At 38.8% G+C, this 15228-nt stretch overlaps 1 protein-coding gene across 4 annotated transcripts in view; it reads left to right on the forward strand.

The window, feature by feature from the left end:
- The window catches only part of Cad88C (cadherin 88C), a 488883-nt gene that overhangs the window by 149474 nt on the left and 324181 nt on the right, over positions 1 to 15228 (forward strand). For all 4 annotated transcript variants that reach the window (XM_069812621.1, XM_069812619.1, XM_069812622.1 and 1 more), the window contains one exon: positions 9196 to 9237. The gene's annotated coding sequence lies outside the window, so the exon portion shown is untranslated. The remainder of the gene's footprint in view (positions 1 to 9195; positions 9238 to 15228) is intronic.

Here is a 15228-nt window from a genome sequence, read left to right on the forward strand (position 1 = left end):
CAGCTTCATTAAAGTTGTCCACAGTTGGTTTTAGCGCCGATTATCAATGTCTTTAGTCTCCCTTATTATTTGGCTAACACAGCTCTCAGACACAGCGGTAAACTCTGCTACAAGTTTTCCAACATTTGTTACGTTTTTTCTTCCGACGCTATCGTCATAAAGCTCTACACGTTGCTCACGACTTCTCGCGATTGCGAATGCAATACCCAACCTTTCAGTTTGCTTCTAACAGGCAGCATTTTCACAAACAGAAGATAGCAGTGAATCTAGACAATAAATACTACATACTAAACAATACAAAACAGGAGCACTACAACTATTTAAGTAAATAAATGAAATGTACGTAACAAACACACTAAATTGCAATATACAAGACAGTGTTGGTGTAGTACATCCTTAGCGCGACTGTACACCCACACTAACGCTCCCGAGATGTGACCGCTAACGCAGCCAGGGGAAGACTAAAATGAACACCCCTTCGAACAAACAGTGAACTCGCCCAAACCACTGCGTCGCCAGGCCAGAGCTGTCACCATAAAGTAACTGGCCTGTACAACTGAACCATAGATGTAGTGCCGTTATTCATGTCAGCACAGTGTGTGCTAATTATATAAAGTTTCTAGATCTCTGGGTTACGCAAATATCCTAATTTTAAAACCGAGGGGAAATTTTGGTCAACTTCAGATTTTACTATTAGTGCGTATTGTTAATATTTTCATTTAATCGGTAACCGATAAGCTTGTACTACCTATATTTCAAGAGGCAACTCATTACTGCACAATATGTTATTACATCTATTACGAATATTGTAGGCCTATATTGTTGAATCTAGCTCAAGGATTTAACTCCACAACCTTGAGTTATATCATTGTAAATATGTAATTGAGGTGGTAGCCGGAAAAAGGGCCCATGGGTCTAGAGGCCCTTTTTCGGGAGAATGTTTAATTCGATTCTCCGTTTTAAAATCTACTTGCTTACGTAGTTTCGTTTCAATATCTCGTAAACAGAGGTCAGGGTAGCTAATTGAATGAACCTATGCACTCATGCGTAGTTGTGGAATGCAGCAAACATCAACGTAGTCAGCTTGAGGCAGGCACTGCAAGCAGTATAATTGTGTTGTGTGTAGCAGTTGTGATCTGTGTGCGATCTGAATTGTTTCAAAATGGAAAGAAATGAACATAAACGAAACAAGAGGAGAGAGGACATGAAAATGAACTTAAAACGAGAAGACAGAAAAATGAATAAACAACAAGATATTACGTATGTAACTTCGAAAGGTGCTATTGTTGAAGTTAAGTTCTTACACCCATTACCTCTGCTACCAGAAGGAATGTTTCTCCAAGTTCACTGCTGATGAACAGGAAGATCACTTCAAAATATTTTACAGTGGGCAAATAAAGTTACTGCAGGATGCTACATGGGAGGCTTGTTATCAAAAAATCTACTAGTCGTAAATGTAACTTAAAATCCAAAAGTAAGTTGTGAAAATACATGGACATATTCTCTGCGTCGAAGTGGTGTTCAGCAAGAGGTGTGTCGTCAAATGATTTTGGAAATCTTCAAAATTTCTGCCAAAAGACTGAGAGTAATAAAAGCGAAAATATTAAAAGGTGAAACATTTGTGGAAAAAAAGGGGTTCTCATGAAAACAGACCATATAAAACGAACAACAATAGAATGGGATTTACTGCAGTCACACCTACAATCTATTTCACATAGCAAGATCCACTATTGTCCACTAACCCAAACCTAAATGTCAAGATTCTCTTTGGGTTATTCTGTGATTATTACAAAGAAAAAACTGGTTCAAAACATATTTCAAATATTTCAAACAGTTGGCTTGACAACATTATTGAAGAGACGAGAGTTGGAATGGGAGAAAACATCAATGAATATGATTCCCAAAGTGAGTGTGAGTCATCGAGGATGTACACTAAAGTGTAAACTGCACTGAGTGTGAATCCATTCTAGATTAATATTAAATAACCTGTAATCTGTAGTCTGTTTCCAATAGATATTCTTGATTATTACGTATTCGGTACAATTTATGACGTAACTATGAGATATATTTAAGAAATATAATTTTACTAAAATGATTATGAAATTGTAAATCTATGTAATGTGCACCGTTCAGTGCTGGTATTACATTTCTGCTAAAATATAATCATTTTGAAAGTATTTTGATAAAATAAACTTGTTCTCTGGAAAAAGGGCCTATAAAATGCTTCAATAAAATATATTATTTTATTAACACCATTAAAGTCGGAATGTATTATTTAACAAAAACTTGTAGACAAATATTATTGTAACAGTACGAAAATTGTTATCTAGATAAAAGTGCATCCAAATCGCAATGGCCTACAAATAAATCTTGCAATCGTTGTTTTCTCGAAACATGACTTTTGCTTATGGGCCCTTTTCCCGGCTACCGCCTCAATATATATCAGCTGTATTTATAGTTTGAGACTAAGGTGCTAATTTTATATACTAAATATAATACATGTGCTTGAGTGGTTACCACATCAAACCCAAAATTTGCGGTTTCGAATCCGGACGATAACGAACACTTTTTAAGATCAAGCAAAATTCCATTTTTGACTTCTTTGTCAAGCGGCACATCTCACAGCTTTACGGTACGTAAAATAAATCCAAATTTCTTAGATATCATCCAAACCTCTCGTCCTCTCACCGCGGCTAACGAATTCCTCCTCCAAGGAAACGTAATTCTACACATAGCCAGACCAGTAAGGTTCCGGGAGGTCGTCGTCCCCTTCTGGAAGTATTAATAACCTGTCAACCAACCATACAAGAAAAAGGCAAACGAACACAGCCAGTGCAGCGTACAACTTTTCACCAAAGGACCAACATATTTTAACTTTTCATAGTTGTAAAAGTCATGTTGAGGTTAAAGTTCAGATAAGTTGAATAATATATGATAAGAAAAAAATTGTTACAATTTCAGTCAACAACTTATCAGATTGTTTCAAAAACAAGTTTTGTTACAATGATCACATTATGATTCTTGGTAGTATCCATGAATATTTTCGATTTTACAAGAAATCATGATCCAGGTGGAAGCAATATGTTACACAAGTTGAACACAAGTGAAACACAAAATATAAAATGCATACATAATGAATAAAACAGTATAGGAAACATTATTGTATGTGAAGACATTAAAAGCAGCATATAAAAATTCAATAATGACATGTACACAAGAAGTAAAGCGCATGCATGCATGTCCTTTGGATTGTTAATAATTACTAGAGTGTAAACATAAAATATGTGTATGCTAACAGTTAAAATTTAATGATGCCACAGTTTATGGTAGTTGCTAACTGAAGTTCTATGAAATATTTTGTCACTCGAGTCGATGAGGTGATTAAGACATCTGAAATTAATGAAAAAAGGATTTTACGAACAATAGAAAAGAGAATTAATTGGGAAGCTTCAATAGTGTTTTTCTGTTAATACTTACGATGTTGAAGACGAAGCGAAGTTAGATGCTGAAGTCAACTCATCGACACGGTACATGGCTTGTGACTGATCTACATACTACGTAGAATGTACGTACGATCAGCCACAAGCCATACAACGTGTCGATGAGTTGACTTCAGCATCTAACTCGTTTCATCTTCAACATCATATCTTAATCACCTCATCGACTCGAGTGACAAAACATTACATAGAACTTCAGTTATCAACTACTATAAAAATATGGCATCATCAAATTTGAACTCTTAGCATACATATATTTTACGTTTACACTCTAGTAATTATTAACAATCCAAAGGACATACATGCATATGCTTTACTTCTTGAATACATGAAATTATTGAATTTTTATGTGCTGTTTTTAATGTTTTGACATATAATAATGTTTTCTATACTGTTTTTATTCACTATGTATACATTTTATATTTTGTGTTTCACTTGTGTTCAACTAGTGTAACTTATTGCTTCCGCCTGATCATGATTTCTTGTAAAATAGAAAATATTCGTGGATACAACCAAGAATCATGATGTGATTATTGCAACAAAACTTGTCTTTGTACCAATCTGATAAGTTGTTGACTGAAATTGTAACATAATTTTTTCCTTTTCATAGTTGCTTTGAGATTCGTGATGGGAAAATGGTTGTGCAGTTGTTCTCTATGTGTATACCTACTGTGCTTATCGTTAAGTAGTTTTTTGATTATCGCTTTGTTTCATAATGTTTAAAAAGGTGCATGCTGTTTAAGTTTGATCGTAATATTATAAATTCGATAACAAAGTTAAAATTGCTTCCTATAAAAGTCTATTACATATAATGAGAAATGTTTCTGCTCCTCCTCTTCTCTTCTGAGGAGACCTGTCGGTTCCTGAGCGGCTGCGAGGGCCAGAACAGCGATTCACTTCCTATCTTCACCTGCGTACCAGTTTGGTAGCCCATTTTCTAAATTATTGTTCACGTCATCAAAATGTTAGTAATTAATTCAATTACTTGTATTTTAAATTTAGATTGTGTAACTGTAAATGGATGATCCAATAATGACCCTAAACTGCCTGGCGCGTGCCTCATAATGGGAACTAGATAGCCTATTGGTCTAAACTATGTCTGTTACTCAAACGTACAACTTTTTATTGAAAAATCCATAGTAACACTTGGGCGGACAATGTCGGAGTTGGGTGCTTTTCTTGGATATGATATGCGTAGGCCTATATAATCACTTAGTGATTTAAGACTGCGTTCATTCCGTCGGATCCCGGCCACTTAGTCATTCGTAATGAGTGCACCTCTGCACATTAGTGCGTTGGACATTGTGCCACTGTCACACATCTGTGACACAGTACATGAAGGTTGGCCACTAAAGGGAAAACTAAGAGGTGGAGCTTAAACTGAGAGGATCCAATCCGGCATCGGAATTGGAATCCGGTGTGACTTAGTGGATAGAGCGTCAGCATGTAGAGCTGAAAACCTGGGTTCGAATCCCGGTGCCGGAGAGAATGTTTCTCCGCTCCACCGATCCTTCGTCATATGTTAACGCAGAATTCGTGCATGGAAATATCATATGTACTTCGATACATCGCTATAATATGATATGCGAATACAATCACTTAGTGATTTAAGAAGGCGCTTATTCCGTCGGATCTCGGCCACTTAGTCACTCGTAATGAGTGCACCTCTGCACATTATTGCATTGGACATTGTGCCACTATCACATATGTGATACAGTGCATGAGGGTTTGCCATTAAAGGGAAAACTAAGAGGTGGAGTTTAAACTGAGAGGATTTAGTCCGGCATCGGAATTGGAATCCGATGTGGCTTAGTGGATAGAACGTCAGCACGTAGAGCTGAAAACCTGGGTTCGAATCCTGGTGTCAGAGAGAATTTTTCTCCGCTCCATCGATCAGTGTGCATGATCAGAGAACGAGCGACCTGGTTCACAAGAGAAGGTCTAGTTGAGGTAATAAGCTTGGTTTTGTTTCATAGATGTCTGATCATGCGCACTACCTTCTTTCTGGGATATAAAATATCTGTGCGACAAAACCTTTTTCTAAGCCTGCACAACTCGTCCTCGAATGCAAGCAAGGGCTGTTGGGTTGTGTGTGACTGTCAATGTAGAACCGCACTCATGTCTGTGTTGAGATGGAAGATTCGCTTTTCGAATATCTACTCCATAATACATTTCAGACAAGAATGATAAGAAGCAAAAGTAAGGGCGGAGTTTTACCACCTCCCGCTTGGCTTGCTTTTGAAGGGTCCTTAACTTTGGCACTCTTTGATTCATTGTGCGCCCTATATATGATGATTGTCCAAGTTTTCCAGGTGGTCTGGGTGGCATTCGTGAATCCGACGCTGACAAGTGGGCCATCCTGCAGCAGCCCCTAATAGATCCAGGTTCTATTCGCAGACTAGTATTCTGATATGCCCCATGGGCCTGCAGCCCAAGCCCTTCGTATGTCAGCATCGGAAACCCGTAGGCCTACTGCTCCAAGATTTCACACCAGTCTATTTTTACTATTTCAGATTATAGATCAAAGGAGTAGGAGGTGGAGAGTGTTGGTGGAATGATAGAAGGTAACGGGAGTACCCCGAGAAAAACTTTTTATCGTTTGATTTGTCCATAAAAAATTCCATCACGAATCGTGGATCGAATCCGGACCGCCTGGATTGAAGAACAGCGAGCCATCACTTGAGCCACAGAAGCGGCATTTTGCACGTTCGCTGAATTAATTCTAAGGAGTGTACCCAAAAATTGCTGGACAACTGTAAATGTTTGTCAATGAATAGAATGAACAAATAAATAAATACTGTAAAAGAAATGTAAATAAATAAATAAATAAATAAAAGAACGAACATCGAGAGTTCTCGCTTATCAATAAGACTACAATCGCGTTCCGTAAATGACCGCGAATTAATTGAAACAGGAAAAGAATAGGTGTGGCTTGTATGAAACTAAACAATGACGAGATCTACACTTTTCTTGATTGACTTTATTTCATTTGTTATCAATTGTTTATTTACCTCCACTTCTTTTGTGTGTGAAAAAAAAATCTTATTAATAACCAGTAAGGCAGTGTAAAAATAAATTTCTCTGTTATAGAATACAATGCTTGTCTTCATAGTAACTAATTTCCTTATTAATAGCCTATTACCAAACGCAATGGAAAGTTCGCGCGGTGCAATAAAACGACAAATAACGTTACTTATCACGGCAGCATAATACATTTGTATCAGGTGCTTGCTTACCTCCTCATCGTTTTAATCTGGAATTTGGAATGAAGTATTCTAATTAAGATGGAAACACATCTGTAGCTCTGAATTGTTTGGAGCTTGGACATATAGGCCTACTGTATATAAACGTTTGTCAGAACATTTCACAGACACTCTTCATATGTTAAAAAGTTGCAAAAGGAGTTTTGATAATGCTCGCAATGAAATGGCGTGGATACATTTGTTATGCCCGGTTGCTTAATGTATTGGCACGCCGCACTCCAACCTCCGCTATACGACATCATTGCAACCTATCTATAAGGCTAAAAGAGGTTTTTCCTTTTTGTTTGTAAAGAATTGTTGAATTTTAGTTTAGTCCTTACGTAAACATTACCACAATCCATTGCGTATTTATTAAACGCTCCTGAATGTTGAAACTTTGACATTCGTAACCTCTCCTATCTAACTTGTTCCAACCTGGATCAGCAAATAATAGAGAAAAAAATTGTGAACAATCAGTTAAATTGTCGTGACATTGTAGAATAATACTGTCATTCGAATGAAAACAGATTTGGAGCTACGATTGTGATGCAAATATTACCTCCAACTTGATTTCTTTAATCTGATCAGGATCAACACACAGGGTTGCGAAATTAAATTTTGGTTCAAGGCTTTTAATGTCAAGGGTTGATTTTGATTAATTGTTTTCTTCAGTTGAAGAATATGAAGTTAGATTTTGCCTATCACGCATGAAAAAAATATATAAGCAACCAACCTTTGAAAATGTCTATCTCTGTACAGTAAACAAAATCAAACAGCACTATCTTGTTCATATTCACAATTTAGGTTCAACTCATTTCAAGTCTCATACTGTTCTCCAACCAGGATATCAACCGTGAAAGGAATGTGCTTACTATTGCGTCATCTATTGGAGCGAAGTAGATAGATAATATTACCGTTATAACGTCAGTTTAAAAACCATGCGCTCTCCTGCATATGTTATTTCCTGTATGGAGTGATTGAAAGACCAGGAGATTAACAGTGATCTAATTTTGTAACTAGGGTAGTATCAATATGTGTGTATCAATGTTATTGTTTGTGCTGTGAGAGCTAGCCAATACAGATACGAGTACCCACGTATGTGACCTTATGACATCTTATGAAATCAACATTCATTCACAGCATTACCCCGCTTCGTCTCAGTCCCCAAAGACTTTCTCGTGGTTGGAGTACAGTACAGACACTTCATTTTTCAATACCGCTTCCTCTTCATCTGGAAGTTCTCTCTTCGAGATTTTCTTCTATATTGCAGCTCCACATTGTCTCTCTTCACAGATCAACAGTAGTCAGCCATCATCACTTCATCCCACCTGCCTTGATAACGCTTTTCTATTTCTTTCATATCTTGATGAACCCTTTCTCCATGTTCTCCGTGTTCTACCCAATCGGGGTAGAAGTCAAGAAATGGATTTTAATGGTCAATTTACATCCTAAATTTTTTATAGCTACCAACATATTTTCTACAATGTTTCTGAACTCTGGGTGCTTCCTATTCGCCAAGAAATTGTTAACCACATTCTTAAATCCTGTCCAAGCCAGTCGTTCTTAATGGATCATTAAATTTTCAAAGTATTAATCTTTCATCAAACTTCTTATGTTGAGTACTTCTAGACAACTCGAGAAGTAGCGATTGTTTCACAATTGATCGTGTTCAGTCACTTTACGATAGATTATATCGAATGCAGTATAAGATTACGCGCGAAATTTAAATTTAGCGAACTTAAGGCATTGCATAAAAACTGTAGGCGTTTGGCGAACACGGACTTCAATTTTGCAGATAGCATGAAAAAATCATTCAAAATGACCCTTCGTCATGTAAAGCGCCAAATCATGACAACCCTGTGTTACCATTACCACAATCACAGTCGTCTTCGGTCATCCTCCTGCGAGGTTTACGAATAAACGCTAACTGAAATTAATGAGAGAATGGAGAAAGAGAATTAGGCGCATACCGGTATGCTATGATCACGTTTTGGAAGAGTCTTGGGATACTTTGAAATAGTTGCAGTATGTCATCTCTCCAGGATTCGTTGGGGATCTTGAATAATTTGAGAAATAGAATACAGAATATAATCCCTTGAACATATTTTTAAGTGCGGAAGAGATTATCACTAAATACTGTACGTCTATCTAAAAGACTCGGCTTCTCCAACCTCATATCCGTGCTGCACCTCGATACGTTCGCCTGCAGCAATATTTTCTTTATCGTGCTGTCATAATGGCGTATAGTGACCGCATAAAATACGACTTTAATTTAGAAACGAGATCTTTCCTTCACATATTCCATGCTTAGAGAATTTGCAGTTGTACTCTAAAACATATTTAATGACGCCAATATCATACGAGTTTCCACTGTTAAACAGTAATGTAAGTTGCAAATTTGTTCTTCTCCATTTATGAGTGATGTTATATTAAATGCACGTCTTCTTCTTTTACAGAATTTGAAGAATTGGCATATACGGATACAGACTGATTTCTAGGTAAGCTACAACACAACTCTGCAAATAACGTAACCTTAATTTCCTGAAGATTTGAAGACGATATTTTACTTAAACGAGAATGCCTATTCATTTAGTATTTATTTAGTATTTAACCTGGTAGAGATAAGACCATCAGGCCTTCTCTGCCCCTCTACAAGAGGATTACAACTATAATATGAAGAATAAAATTACAATTAATATTAAATTTACAATTACAATTACAATAAAAATTGAAGTACGACAAGATTACCTGATTAATGAAAGCTAGACAATTTATCATAGAAGTTAAGAACAAAGAATATTTTTGTATTTACTGAATTACAAATTAAACCTAGAATAACAAAATTCTATAGTGATGAAATCACCATATATTGAGATATTTTGTGATAGATTAAGAGAACTATTTACAAGAAACCATGTCTGAACGAGTCTCAATTACTGATCAAGTGCCTAGTAAGTTTGCGTTTGAATTAAATTTTATTTCGGCAGTCCCTGATGCTAACAGGTAACGAATTCCAGAGTCTTGGCAGGGCTATTGTGAAAGAGGATGAGTATGAGGAGGTGCGATGGGATGGTATTGTTAGTATTGTTTCATGGCGAGGGCGTGTGTTCAGATTGTGGTGGGAAGAAAGGTAAGTGAAGCGAGACGACAGGTACGAAGGAATAGAAGAGTTCAAGATTTCGAAGAGAAGGAGAAGTGAATGTAAATTTCTTTTCTTATCTAGTTTAAGCCAACCTATTGTTTCCAGGGATGGAGTAATATGATCATATTTACGAACATTGCTTACAAAACGTACACACAAATTATGAGCACGTTGAAGTTTCGTTTTGTTGTCGCTGGAGAGGTCAGTCAGTAAAATGTCAGCATAGTCAAAATAGGGAAATATAAACGTCTGCACAAGGGACTTTTTTAAGCAAGAGGGAAGATGAACATTTATCCTTTTTAGCACATGGATAATAGAATATATTTTTCTGCAGGATTCTGACGTAGATAATGACCTCAAAAACATGTTGTAACTTACCATGGGAAATATGTCCTTACTCAAAAATTTGGAGGTACTTGGACGGAGGAGAAGTCAGCACGAATCCGGACCTCACCTAAAGCTCAGGCGGCCTGTGCAGGTGGATGGAAGAATCCACACGTACATTTTCCTCAGTTCGGAATTCCCCAGAATGTCACCCCTGACGGTGACGTGACTCAGATAAATCTATAAGGTACGGAAACCACTACCTAATGTAAGGTATTCGGACTTTTTGGCTGGAGAAAAATGCGTGGTGCAGTGGGTGTAGGAGTCGGCTTAACCTGGCAGAGCAATGGGGACACAACTGATTTTGTAAAAGAGGCATAAAAATGTACTTGTGCTGAAGGCTATTTTCTCGTCCCATAATAATTATCAATACAAGTTGCTGTTGTTTAGTGAACTGTCTGAAGACAGGTCTGAACCTCGCAAGTGACGCCAATAAAGCGTAACCTATGAGGCAACTTAAGCCCGGTTCAGACAGTGCGTGTTTCTGTGATGGATTCCGAGGTGGCTGCGCGGTTGGGTAGCCTGCGTGGTCACTCGCCGGAAGTAATGCGCTCTGGTGGCTCCTTGGATGGCTAGCTTGCTGGATTTCGAGGGTAGGTTCCTTGCTATTTTTCGTGATGGTTTGCAGGCTGGAAACCAAAGATGATCATATAATATCACCACTGAAACCATGTCGCCATGTTCGTTGTTTTCCAACTAAACCTGTTTTTTCTATATGCTTTAGTTTCTAAGAAACAACAATTAAATATCGGACTTTAGCTGTTTTGCACTTATGGCTTAATTAGGCTACTTTATTGCGACATTTACTACTGTTAATGTAGGACTTTAGTTGTTTTCCACTCACGGTTTAGTTTCTTCCTGACCATGAGTGTTGGGAACAGATGAAACAGCAGATTATTTTCTAATTTGAACTGTGAAAAGAGTCAGCTCCATGTGAACAACTACCATCACCGTAGGCAACACGGGAGCCACCAAGTGAGCACGCAGGGCAGCCATCAGCGCAGCCACCTTGGAATCCATCACAGAAACTAGCACCGTTTAGTTTCTTTCTGACCATGAGTGTTGGGAACAGATGAAACAGCAGATTATTTTCCAGTTTGAACTGTGAAAAGAGCCAGCTCCATGTGAACAACTACCATCACCGTAGGCAACACGGGAGCCACCAAGTGAGCACGCAGCGCAGCCACCTTGAAATCCATCACAGAAACTAGCACCGTCTGAACGAGGTTTAAGTCAGGAGATGGGGGTAGGGTGACCAGTTTCTTTCATCCTCCATTGCATAAATCGCTGATTAATTACACATTACACTAATCAGACTTCAGATGCATGCATTGTTCTTCTTCTGACACATATCGTCAAGTGAGATGTAGCATACTGTCTGATAATATATGTACATATCAGCCAGAACCTCAATCAGAGGTAATCAATATCAGTCTAGTCTGTAATACAACAGCACAGAGCAGTCGAAATTTCTCTTTTGAAAAACAAATCCCTGTGATAGGAGAGTACGGTTTTGGAGAAGACCTATCCGGGATTCCTTCCGCTCATCCTGTCGCTATCCCACAATTCTCTACCTTCACTTCATCATCACTGCCGCCAAGAGAAAGTGTCCATCCTTGCCATCAGCACTGTAACATATTCTCCGGGTATAGTACATTCTTCAAATTTGACTAGCGACTTTGACTGAAAATAAGTTACAGATAGGCTAATTAAAAATCCGGGCGAATAAGTATAAGTTACTGCAGTGAAACTTTTCCCAATAGACGTGTCTTAATAAAAGGCAATCCAGAACAATATCTATCATGTCAGAATCTGTGTCTTTCCCATCTTGATGGTTTTCAATTTGGTCATTAGACTCCATGTGATGGGGTCAGCAAGACGCCAGACCTTGACCCAAAACAAAGACCGAGACAAAAACACACCCATGCCTAGGTGCGATTCGAATATGGCCTTAATCGTTTTATAACCTATTACAGGCCAAATCGACCCAGAGTGTGGCAGGAGATTGTCTCCTACTTTTACAGACAATCGGCATTAATGACAGTAGGAACATGGATGAATATATAATACGATGCGAAACTAACCGAGTTTCCCGTAACACATTCTAGAGGCGCTGTTGTAGAAAATGATCTTGCTGCCACATGTTGGAGGGGCGTTATTACATCTAGCAGCGCACCAAGTAGCGAAAAGAGTAATTACCCCATGCATTTAGCAGCGCACCTGGTGACGAAAATATTAAACTGTGCAGAATGTATTCCCTCCCACCCTCATAGATATTCAAAACTAACCCAATTTAAAATAAAACATTTACATTTTTATTCCTCACAGCAGCTTCTACTGAAAATTCTTACCGGAGCCAACAGGAAGAAAAAAGATACGATCTATTTTACACTACCCAATTAAAATATAACCAGACACAGACAAAAAAAATAAAGCAAAAGGTTAGATAATTGGGATTGTATTCATTGGGTATTCATTGTACAGCGCAATTGAAAAGTCTGCAAGAACTACTTAAATAGTTCAATTTATTATATTACTATTACTTTACAATACATTCAACAACACTATTTTACAACGTCCATAAACATCACTGTTTAACATACACTGCTTATACACACGTAGTATCACTTTATGTTCACTTATTAGCAAGTATCTGTCTGCCATCTTGGCTCCTCGTCGAGTCCTCGAGCAATATCTCTAAGGGATAAATAGAGAACTCTGGGTAATGTACCCAACACGTAGTTCTAATGTTCACCACCTACGACGTTGGGCTCTAATCATCGTATTTCAGTCCCCCACTGCCAGATGGTGCTGACCGCAGTTTCGCATCCTATTATATATTTATCCATGGTAGGGATGTCAGTTCAACGTGCCCGCTGCCTTTACTACCTGCGAGCATTTCTGTTAAAGACTAATTGAACCTCAATGGCATTGTGCGAACGGAAGGATTAGACCAATGGAGAAAATCCATGACTATATGGGGAATCGAACCCGCGACCTTTCGGCTTTTCAGCGTTACGCTTTAACGCGAAGCTATCGCGCCCATCTAGTCTTCTTATAAACCATGGTAGTTGTAGTGTAGTACGTCATCTAAATACTGTACTTGCTTCACACCTCAAGTTGTCAGTCATTTAAAAGGTATTTCATTATCGTACCACTATAATGCACGAAATAATCAAATTTCTTAAACTTCAGAAGTTACTTTAGGAAGTGGTCTGGCTCACATTTCTGTCAGTCACTTTGAAACTTCTCGGAACATTTAAGGATAATCGCGTGATTGATTTTGTACTATGAAGAGAGCCACCATTTTCCGAAGTAGTTTCGTGTTGTCTGGCATTGGAAGTGTTGAACTGTTACGTGCATACTTCTCGGAAACGAAGTTAATTTACTGCATGGATTTTACTTTGAAGAGAGATTTATAACAAAGAAAACGTAAATGAAGTTTTATAACCATAACGGTATTATCATTAGTGTTTCTTATGCTATGTTACGGGTAGGTCGCGGCTTTAATGTTGATACGTAGGTTCGAACCTCAGGCTGTTCAGAGGTTTTGTTAGTTATCTGTTATCTTAAACGTGGTTCGCCGTCCTGATCGCAAGTCACGGAGAGACCCACCATGTGTTCGTATAGTCACTGAAAAATAAGACTGTGATTCAACACAGTTGAGATTCCTCAAGAATTGTAAGCGTCATGTAGAGTAGCGGCAGTACTAACAGTAGTAATATTATCCGCAGTAGCAGTAGAAGTACCAGTATCAGAAGTAGTATTAGTTGCAGCAGTATAAGTAATAGTAGTAGTAGCAGTATCAAAAGTAGTATTAGTTGCAGCAGTATCGGAAGTAGTAGCAGTAGCAGCAGTATCGGAAGTAGTAGCAGTAGCAGCAGTGTCAGAAGTAGTAGCAGTAGCAGCAGTGTCAGAAGTAGTAGCAGTAGCAGCAGTGTCAGAAGTAATAGCAGTAGCAGCAGTGTCAGAAGTAATAGCAGTAGCAGCAGTGTCAGAAGTAGTAGCAGTAGCAGCAGTGTCAGAAGTAGTAGCAGTAGCAGCAGTGTCAGAAGTAGTAGCAGTAGCCGCAGTGTCAGAAGTAGTAGCAGTAGCAGCAGTGTCAGAAGTAGTAGCAGTAGCAGCAGTGTCAGAAGTAGTAGCAGTAGCAGCAGTGTCAGAAGTAGTAGCAGTAGCAGCAGTGTCAGAAGTAGTAGCAGTAGCAGCAGTGTCAGAAGTAGTAGCAGTAGCAGCAGTGTCAGAAGTAGTAGCAGTAGCAGCAGTGTCAGAAGTAGTAGCAGTAGCCGCAGTGTCAGAAGTAGTAGCAGTAGCAGCAGTGTCAGAAGTAGTAGCAGTAGCCGCAGTGTCAGAAGTAGTAGCAGTAGCAGCAGTGTCAGAAGTAGTAGCAGTAGCAGCAGTGTCAGAAGTAGTAGCAGTAGCAGCAGTGTCAGAAGTAGTAGCAGTAGCAGCAGTGTCAGAAGTAGTAGCAGTAGCAGCAGTGTCAGAAGTAGTAGCAGTAGCAGCAGTGTCAGAAGTAATAGCAGTAGCAGCAGTGTCAGAAGTAGTAGCAGTAGCAGCAGTGTCAGAAGTAATAGCAGTAGCAGCAGTGTCAGAAGTAATAGCAGTAGCAGCAGTGTCAGAAGTAGTAGCAGTAGCAGCAGTGTCAGAAGTAGTAGCAGTAGCCGCAGTGTCAGAAGTAGTAGCAGTAGCAGCAGTGTCAGAAGTAGTAGCAGTAGCAGCAGTGTCAGAAGTAGTAGCAGTAGCAGCAGTGTCAGAAGTAGTAGCAGTAGCAGCAGTGTCAGAAGTAGTAGCAGTAGCAGCAGTGTCAGAAGTAGTAGCAGTAGCAGCAGTGTCAGAAGTAGTAGCAGTAGCAGCAGTGTCAGAAGTAGTAGCAGTAGCAGCAGTGTCAGAAGTAGTAGCAGTAGCCGCAGTGTCAGAAGTAGTAGCAGTAGCAGCAGTGTCAGAAGTAGTAGCAGTAGCAGCA

Source organism: Periplaneta americana, chromosome 16 (genome assembly GCF_040183065.1).
Source record: "Periplaneta americana isolate PAMFEO1 chromosome 16, P.americana_PAMFEO1_priV1, whole genome shotgun sequence".
NCBI classification, from domain to species: Eukaryota; Metazoa; Arthropoda; class Insecta; order Blattodea; family Blattidae; genus Periplaneta; species Periplaneta americana.